The sequence below is a fragment of the Aristolochia californica genome, unplaced genomic scaffold (genome assembly GCF_029961685.1).
Source record: "Aristolochia californica isolate CCGP_79_NKW_82.1479 unplaced genomic scaffold, dmAriCali1.0.hap1 SCAF_12, whole genome shotgun sequence".
NCBI classification, from domain to species: domain Eukaryota; kingdom Viridiplantae; phylum Streptophyta; class Magnoliopsida; order Piperales; family Aristolochiaceae; genus Aristolochia; species Aristolochia californica.
In genome coordinates this window covers 15,450,975-15,461,397 of record NW_027181793.1, presented here as the reverse complement: position 1 = coordinate 15,461,397, position 10,423 = coordinate 15,450,975, and positions in this window count along the sequence as shown.

Below are 10,423 nucleotides of genomic sequence, written 5' to 3'. Positions count from 1 at the left end.
ATGTAATTTACTTTTCTAAGAAATTCAAATTCTGCATCAGACGAACCAATGCCAACAATAGTCACCAAATAATGAACCCAAGGCAAGCAACCATGGAGTTCTTCTTCAAAAATAATGTTTCAATAAAAGAGACATAATAGCAATAGCGGAAATGGGCCAATGTCCAAATAACATATACCAAATGTGCAGTTGTATAACAGTGGATAACCGGTAAATAATGGAAGACCTTAAGAGTAATAAGGACACATGAAATAATTCGCAGCGAGTCCATCAGAAAGTGGGGCCCCAAGCTTGATATGAGTAATAGACTGCCAATAATAAGTTGAACAGAATAATAAGCTGAGGTATAACTCCAAAACTAAACAAGTTCTGAAACTGAGTAGGCGATGCTAGATGATAATTGTGTAACCAATTATTTGTTGCAAATAAGCAACAACATGGAACCTGGATTCTTCAGTGTGAATCCAATTCAATAATCTTCAACTTCTGTTATCCAAATAACATTGACAAAACACTTGTTGACTGTCTAATATAGATAGTCCAAATTTCGTGTGCTTTATATCCCCCACTAGTAGCAAACATCTATATATCAACAATTAATCATCATTGTAACAAAATGCAAGTTTATTACCACCAATAAACACCAGCAGCCTCTTGGACAGCAAGAGACTTCTATAATAGCTAGAATTATGTTTGCTGATAATCAATACATAAAAAAATGCAGATACATATACTAGATAACAACATATGATAATCAGCATAAGAGTGAGAAAATCAAATCCTTAAGAGGACTATGTTGAACTCATGTGTGCATCCATGATACCCCATGAAGATTAATAATTGACCAGCTAGATTCGAACAAAAGATGGGAAGGTGCTGGTTACAGCTGCTGATTCACCAGCTTGATAAAACAGCAACTGTGATAAGTTTCAACAATAAATCAAAGCAAGCTTATTAAACCCATTGCGGATTACAGCAGCTGACACACCAACTAGATAAAACAACCATCTTTCTAGAATTCAAAAAAGTGGCTGCAATGTAACCTGCTAGATGATTTACATTCCAGAACGGTTGAAACTCAACTACTTGTTGATTCACCAACTAAATAAAACAAAACAACAACAGCAATGTCACCCAATTATCTCATCACCAAGTGTATGGCTCATTAAAACACCAGGATTGCACATGAGCAACAATAAGAGCAAGTGTTGGAATCCAAGAGAGTAGAGAAGGCAGCAACTACTTCTCTTATCAAAGCAGGTGACTAGAGTTCGGCAACGTGTTATAGCCTGTTAGAAGAATTCCAGATTGGTAGCAACATGTTGATTAATAGAGAAGGCATTTTTTAGTTATATACTGGCTGAAAGAAGAATGGAGTATAGCAGCAACGTATTGTTGTTTTTGTTGTTGCTGAATGTCAACCGAGAGGCTAACTGTTAATTTTGTTTATGCTCCCAACACTGCTACAAAACAGAGAAGATCACTACCAATAAAAGAGCTACTAAACACATCCTCTTCCTCTGATGGATCGATAAAAAATAGAGATATGAAGACCTCTTCATGGATTTCTCTACGAGGGGAGCCAAAGTTCAACTGCTGCTGTAAATATATTTGCTGCAATTATGCCTCAAAAACAAAGAAGAGACAAGCTCGAGCAGAGAAGAGTAACTTCTTCCAAAGAAATCAGTAGTAAGATCAATAGAAAAAAAATCTTCTGAAGATAGTTTTGCGCTGATTGAGCGATAATACAAAATCAAAATAACTTATGCAAATACCTGTCCAACAAGAGAAGATAATTGGTGCCAATAGCAAGAATATGATAACTGTTGTAAGCAGCAGATTGTAGCAACACCAGTAGCAAGAAGATAATCACTTCTATAAGCAGCAGATAGTAGCAACGGCATCAGAAAGAAGATAATCTCAAAGGCTCAAGTGTAATAATTTCAAAGGCTGGAAGAGCTATAACACTCTCTGATGACCAAATAGATGGTTATTGCAAAGTCATCTCCTTTACCTTGCTATCGTATCCAGGCAGATAAAGAGTAATAGAGTTATTTCCAAATCCAATGAAGCATTAAAGACTACACCCAAGAAAAAAATAGTGGCAGAAAACATAAGACAATAGAAGACAATAGACGACGGGTAAAAATTTCTGATTTGATACGATTATGATCACAAAAATTACTTGATAAGGATTATATCTAATTGTTGTAACTTCCTGAAAAATAGGAACACTAATCAGCCATAGATACTCAGAGATAACAAGAAGTTAAATATAATATAATTTGAATCATGTTCAACAACAAACCAGAGAAGAAAATACACAGCAGAAAAACTATCATGATGCAGTAGAAAATATTTTTTTATCCACAACGATAAAGTTACTAGAAACCAAGATCCATAAACCAAACCACCAAGGCAACAAAGACAGAGAAAAATCAGATAGATTGATCATCATGTTGATCATCCACTGTGCAACAATAAACAAAACAAAGAAGAAGATGATTCTCGAAAAAAGACTCTGTCAAATTTCATCAAAATAACAATGCCTTCATGACGCATAATCTAGTACGAAAAATAATTAGAATCTCAAAAATTACTACTCTGATACCATGTTGATTTCAGGATTCCATAGATCACATTGTTATGTAACAGATAGAATAAAGAAGGAGAAGTAAAAGGAAAAAGAAAAGAGACGACCAAGGAGAGGGAGAGAGAGCACGTTGGGAAAAAAAGATGAATAATTAGGGTAGTTACTTTCACACCCTCCCCCATAAGCTTTATTTATAGATTCTAAAAATACCAATATTACAAGTAAACCCTTCACCCTAATAAGAGTGAAGAAGAGACAAGAAACTCAAACTAATTACATCATATCTTCCAACAAATGGCATAGGTAGATTTGAAGAATTTCTTCAATTGGGATCATCACTAAATCCCAATAACAATCAAATAGAATTAGTAGTTATTAGCCAAGAGGCTCAGGCAGGTGGAAAAAGGGAAAAAACTAAAAAGTTTACCCTAACAGTCAAGAAATCTAGGAAAATTTTTCAAGGAGATAGCTGAAAATTGAGAGAAGGTTAACAAAAGTGAAAGAAATCAGCCCAAGATGTGTGGTACTGCTCTAATACCATAAAAAATATGAGATTTGGGGGAAAATAGAAGAAAAAAGAGGTAAAAAAAAGACCCAGGAGAAGAGCGGCCTTGTAGTATTGGTGAGTGTGCCAAAAAAATCACATCACCACTCTTTTTAATCAGGGTTTAAGTGATATTTTAGAAACAAAATAGAAATGCCATTCAATACTCAAAATTACATATATCCAATATGTCTAAATTGAATGAAAATTGAACCATAGATAAACTAATTTTTTTTTAAAATTAACAACCATACAATACGAGAAGTGTACTGTAGGAAATGAGCAAAATACCCCTGAATTAGTATTTTAACAAAATATCTTATTAAAATCTGATTCTTTAGAACCATTCCCCTTTTTTTGTCTTCGGATTTTTGAGAAATTTCAAATTCTAGTCCTTGTTTATAATTGGTAATTTTGAGTTTTAATTGTGAATTTTTAAATTCAAAGAAAAAGAAAAAAATTTAGTCAAGTTTCCTTCTCCTCTTTCCCTCTTCTTCATGTTTAGTCTCCTTTTTTACAAAGTCAGAAAATTTTGAATTAGAAAATCTTATTTCCTAATTCTAAATTTTAAATATTAGTGATCTTAATCTCCTATTTCCAATTTTTTTCCAAGTTGGTCAAGTTGTGTACAAAAAGCAATTGATTCATGTGAGAATTATGCTTTCATAAACTTTAGATTATTATGTTTCATCTCAAAACTTTCCTTGTTAGAGTTTTTTTGAAATTTTTTCAATCATACATTCTCAAAGAGGAATTATTTTCTCTCTCTCTCTTGAGTTAATCCTAGTCACTTTTTATCAAGTCTATGGTCTAAAAGCACCTCCTTATTTGGAAGTATGAAGAGTTGCACTGTACACTTCCTTCTATTTGAAGTATGAGAGTCACTATTTTTTTTATTGTCACCCTTAATACGACAAATAATTTATTTTTTTAAATCACTTTAGAGCATTGCCTATAGACTAACCACCTACAAAGATTATGAGTGTGCCCAACATCTGCCTGAATTCAACCCTTTTACTTTTTTTTTACCCAAGTAGTATTTTAAGCTACCCTAAAAAAAGTGAGTAGACTATTTTTATTGCCTAAAAATAGATCGAACGACATTCAACTTTGAATGACTATTATTATTGGAGTTAGAGTTTTGTCATTATGATAGGGGTGATTTTTCTTCTCTCTCTATTATTTTATGCATATTGGCTCTCTTGGCAAAGAACAAAGATATCCCTAGTTTGAGGAGAAGTAGAAGAAGAAGTACTACAAAGTGTTAACCAACAAAATAATTTCATGTGTTGTGGTAGTCAAATTTTATGTCACTAGAGTATCCAAGTAAGGGGAGAACAAGATGAATATTACAAGAAAGATGTTAAAAAGAACAAGAAGAATCAAGGTAATGCAATAAAAATTTCCTTTTCAACTCACACAAGATTAGAATTTCTTTTTCAGGTACACAAGTTTTTTAACCAAGATTGTTTGCAAGCTGAAGTCACTAACTCCATCTTGAGGGTGAGTCTTGAAGAATCCATATCAATGAGTCTAAGATGAATCCATACCAAGCATATCTCACAAGTTTCATTGAGTCTAAGCTGAATGAAAAGTCTCATGCAAGATAAGTCTCATAAGAAAAGTAAACTCAAAGGAAAAAAACTGAAATTTAGGAGGATATTTTCTAGTTATGTTTTTTTTTTTATGTTAGTTTAACAAGCTATACTTTTGGGGGTAGTTAAGATTATTGGAAAAGTTTATTCTTAGTAGGATTCAAGTTATATTCCTTTATAAAATGACATGGATGTATGAGAGAGATGCTCTCTCATATTTTTCCTTACATTTCAATCTACACATGATCTATAGGTTTTCTCTTTTCTCACCTCTCCTTTCCGGGTTTTCTATTCTTGTTCTTTTTCTTCTCTCTCTCTCTCTCTTCCCGGCTTCCTCCTTGAAGCTTAACATTGAGTAACTTAATGTAAATAATTAATTAATATTGTATACCATAGTGATTAATTATGTGTAAACTAATGGCAATTAGTTCAGCATAACTTAGTGGTTAATTAAATTTACTCAATCAATCAAATTATTTATTATTACTTAAATGGGCTTAGTTTCTTAATTAATAAAGTTAGTGTAATAAGACTTATTAATATTTATTCAAGAAACATATGTAGCATAGTGATTAATTTTTTTCTCATTATTAATTTAATTTTTATATAAATAGAAGTGAATAAGTTCAAGTAAATAGAATATACTATTTAATCCAATAATTCTAACAATCTTATATGCCTTTAATTATTTTAAATTTAAATAAATTAAATTTTATACATATTATTTATTTTTCATTTAATTAAGACTATGGTATTAATTTTATCATTTTTTATTTAATAGATATAATTTTTATCAAAAATATTATTATAAAATTTAATTAAATTAATTTAATATGTTAAATAAATTATTGAATTTAACTATGTTAATAATATTTTATGTTTGAAAACAATGGAAATAATGGAAACAATGTTAAGTTTAACAGAGTTATTGGGAGAATTTATATAAAATGCATTCAATAGTTGCTACTGGCCTACCTAGTCAACATCTACAAAACCTTCAACAATAAATTTCAAAATTCTTCATTGTAGGTTTTCTTATTTATACCTTCAAAAAAAAAAAATTAAATTTGTTATTGCAAGTGTACTAGTTTTTTTTCTTCATAAAATACTTGCTTCAACGAATTTTGAAATTCATTGGAGAAATGACACCTATAGCAGTGAATTTTGAAATTCGCTGTTGTAGGTGTTCCAGATTGGTTTTAACTAAAATACTTATTGGAACAAATTTTGAGATTTGCTACAATAAAGTGTCATTCATTAGTGAATTTCAAAATTCATTGCAGTAAGTTTTCCTATTTGTTTTCACGTTCAATATTTGTGACAACAAATTTTGAAATTAACTAGTGGAAAGATACCTCTAGCACCTAATTTTGAAATTCATTGCTGCAAGTGCTCTAGATTGTTTTTGCATGTCATTCTTTCACTAGAGAATTTCAAAAATTGTTGCTAAAGGTATTCTATGTTTAAAAAATAGAAATACCTTCAGCAGTGAATTTTGAAATTCATTATCACAGTCTTACTTTTTACCAACAAATTTCAAAATTGTTAGTAAAAATTTTTCCCAAAAGAGGGAAACCCTTTCACCATTGAATTTCAAAATTGACTAGTAGAGGTAAAACTATACTAGAGAATTTGAAATTTGTTGTAGTTATTTTTTTTACTTGTAAATTTTGAAATTCGTTAGTATTTCCATTTTTGACAATGAATTATAATTTTTTGGCAGAAGTATTTGTTTGCATAACCATATTTTCTTATAGTGACTATTATAGAAAGTACATGACAAAAGATTCAAGTCAGACAAAGAATCCGACCTTCAAAAGAATTGTTGGAGCATATAGGATTTGACCCAAGGAAAAAGTTTAACCTCAAACTGTAGATATAGACATTAAAGACTTTCAAGAGGCCATAACTTTTATTGTAGGATTTTAATTTGTGTAGGTGACCTAAAAAATGGATAAAGATATACTTTTCAATAAATTTTTACAAGAGCTAGAAACAAGCCCAATATTGTGTAATAACTAGTTTTTTAAACTGGGTTTTGTCTTATAAATACCTAAGCCTTTTCTAGCCTAAAGAACAGCTCCACACACGAATTTTTCAATGCTCCCTTTTCATCTTCAGGGGTTTCTAAGAGTTTGGATTTTGAAATCTAATATTAGAGTCTCCCACTCAAAATTTAGCATCAAAGTGTTACAAATTCATGCATTTATTTTTACATCCAGTAATTACTTTTCAAAGTAACATAAGTTTTGATTATCCTTACAGTTAAAATCATTGTTTTCAAATTCAAAACTTCTATTCAGTTAGTATTACTTAAATTTACTTTGATATCTATTCTAGTGTTATTGATGATTTATTAGTTTCACCTCAGAAGTTGGTGTGATAGTATTATTACTTTTCAATTTGGTATCTACCTATTAAGAGGATTTGTAAGCTTGATTGTAAAACAAGTAATCCTCACTCATAGTTCATTCAAATTAGATTGACTACTTGTAATTTTAAAAGTCCATTTTGTGTTTGGGTGCATCTACCTGGAGCTACTGGCCATATGTTCCAAGGTGTTTGAGAAGGTGTTGTAATTGAACCTTTGTGGTTCTATCTTGTAGATGTCGTTTGACACACATAGTGGAAACCTTAATTGAAAGGCAAGGGCTCCTAGGTAGTGGATAAACAATCTGAAATAGTGATTATCATTTTACGTTGGAATAAATAAACCTTAAAATGAAAGAATATAAAATATTCTACATTCGTATTCCATCTATATCATATTTAGAAATAAATAGAGAGAAAACAGAAAACTAAATAGTCTAAAAAGTATTAAACTATGGATGTCCACAAGTAATCATCATTCATATCACGTATAAAGCAAGAGGGCCTCTCTATTTTATATGTATTGTCTTTTTTTGGTAGTGTTGTTTGTGAATAGTGAGAAATCTAAGTCGGTATCTGAAAAATATGCTTGTCTCCTTACTCTGATTGTCCTCTTTCCATGGTTTTCAAGTGGGTCTTCAGGCAACAATGATTTCACTCTTCATTAGTAACTTAGTAAAAATATAAAGAACAAATCGACAAAGTTAATTATGCAAATAGTAGTTATTGTAGGTCTTCAGTTTGTGTCTGTGACCTACAAAAATGATAAGGATATATGTTATGAACCCAACAGCGGGTTGAGTCATGCAGACGTCGTGGTTGAGTCAATTACCCTGGCTAAGTCAATTACTTAGTTATTTAGTTTACTTTTTAAGTTAAATGCCATGGAGGGGTAAAATTGTAATTTTATCTAGAACCTTGTGGTCATGGGTCCTATTTAAGGGACGACTTGGAATGAAATGGACAAGTCTAATTTCACCCAAAACATAGGATCGGCGTTCTCTTCAATGAACCCTAGGATCGGTGTTCTCCTCAATGAACCCAGGGTCTCAAGCTCCCCTTCGAGCTTGATTTGCTTCTCCTTCTTCTTCCCTACGAATCACCTTGTGGGATCATGGACCATAACAATTGGTATCAGAGCAGGAACATAATGAGCAATTCTTCGATCCTAGATGAAATGCGTGCCCTATTCCATGATCATTTTTTGGCAATAAGTGATGGTATGCGTGCCATAATCCATGATCATTTTGCAGCAGTGCGCACAGATGTATTTTTGAAAATACGTGATAGACAGTAGTTTTCCATTGAAAGGTCTGAGAGAGGGGCCGAAATAGAGACACATCTTGATAAGGATTCAGAGAGAAAAATCACCGTTCCGGAAGAAGACGATGCAGCCTCTGTCTTCGGCAAATAATTTTGTCTATTCTGAAGTCGTTCGACCTGAAATCTCTTCATAACTGCCCGATTGGGATTCGCAAGTTTGTGTTCGACTAGATGCCTCCTTTGTCAACACAGTTGATGTTGTTCGCCAGTGGGAAAAGCTTCCTATGGGCATTTTTTTCGGTGACAACGGTGCGGGGAGGACCTCCTAGATAAATATGAAAGTTGGCATCGCCTCCACTTCTCACTCAACAGAGACATACCTCAACTCATCGACATCAATGCCAGGTGAGTCTTCGAATCCCTCTGTTCTGCGTGTACAAATTGGAGAAAGGCACCCTCTATTTTGGGATACCGGTCAACAGTAGCATGATGACAATTTTTATTTCCGACAGTTTCTTCATCTCTTTTCAACACGGGCCGACTCATTTTCTCTAATTTCCTCAAAGTCTCCAAATCCTCATTGTTTATGTCATGTGTATGGGGGTAGTGGCGGAGGTGATAATGGTGCCCCTACTGGCAGTGATGGTGGTGATCACATTGGAAAGGGTGGCGGTAGCTATCCTAGGGGGGTACCTCTCGATATGGAGTGTGCCATTCAGGATCTTTTTGCTGATTTACAACCTCACATGAATCGCTACTCCTCCCTAGAGAAAGTTCGTGCAACTCTAGTTGAGAGTGAGGAGCATGAGCATAATGTTGCAATTGAGAAGGCTACCATTGAGAAGCTAACAGTAGACATTAGAATCAAGCCTCCGAAGGGTGTGATACTCTATGGAGGGCCTGGTACTGGCAAAACTTTACTTGCAAAGGCAGTGGTCAATTTGCCACTGTCATGCGTGTTGTTGGTATTGAGTTGATTCAGAAACATCTAGGTGATGGCCCAAAATGGGTTAAGGAGACTTTCAGGGTGGTTGATGATCTTCCTCCGTCTATTGTAGTTATTGATGAAATAAATGCAGTGGGCTCAAAGAGGTATGATGCCCATTCAGAATCTGAAGTTAGGCAACTAAGGGAAGCAACTGAGGTGGAGGGCAACGGTATAATAGATTATATTGATTTCATAATAGCAATGATGCCTCTAAATAGAGTGAAAAAAGAACACCACTTGTATACGGCTTTTGAAAATTTTGACAAGGATAAGAGTGAATCGAGAGAGGGACCTGTTGGGTTTGCAGCATAGGGGTTCTGCAGAGATCCACTCAGAGTTTGGTTTGTTGTAACCTACAAGATAGATGTGGAAATGCTCAACGGGATTCAGACAAGTGTGGGGTACTGGGTGGACATCGTGTCAATTGATATGGCAGGTACTACTATAATGTTGAACTCTAAAAAATGGGGAAGACTTCCACTTGCTGCAGCAATGCCATTTGACGGTCTCAGAAAGGCTGGCCTTACTGCCAGGAGTCCAAAGGTAGCAACAATAGTTGTTGCAATGAAACAAGATGAGACACTGGAAGAATGGGCGGACAGCAATAATTAGGCATCAATGGAATCCTGTTTGGCTTCCAAAAATTGGAGTTGGGCCACAATTTGAAATGGCCCTATCACTGTTAGGTCGAATGTATGAGGTTGCTGGCCAGTTCCATGATAGGCCTGGCAAGGCACCTAAGGTGGATACTCCTAGACGCGTTTTGGACCAAATCTCACAGAGAAAATTAAAGTGTTGGAGTGAAATCCTATTGGGACACTGTATTCATGGGTATCTTGCAGCGATGGGGGACAAAGCTACAACAACAAAACAGATGCAAGTAGTGGTGCTGTTTTTTTCGCCAACATGGGTACTGAGGCTGTTGCTATGGCTAATTTTAGGGGCACCTCACATCGTTTACCTACATGGCTGGTGAGCATCATGCCTGCTGACCAGAATGTTGTCTTCACCACAACACAAATAACCACTTTATTGCAGTGGACTAATCTTATACTTCATACACTGCTCGC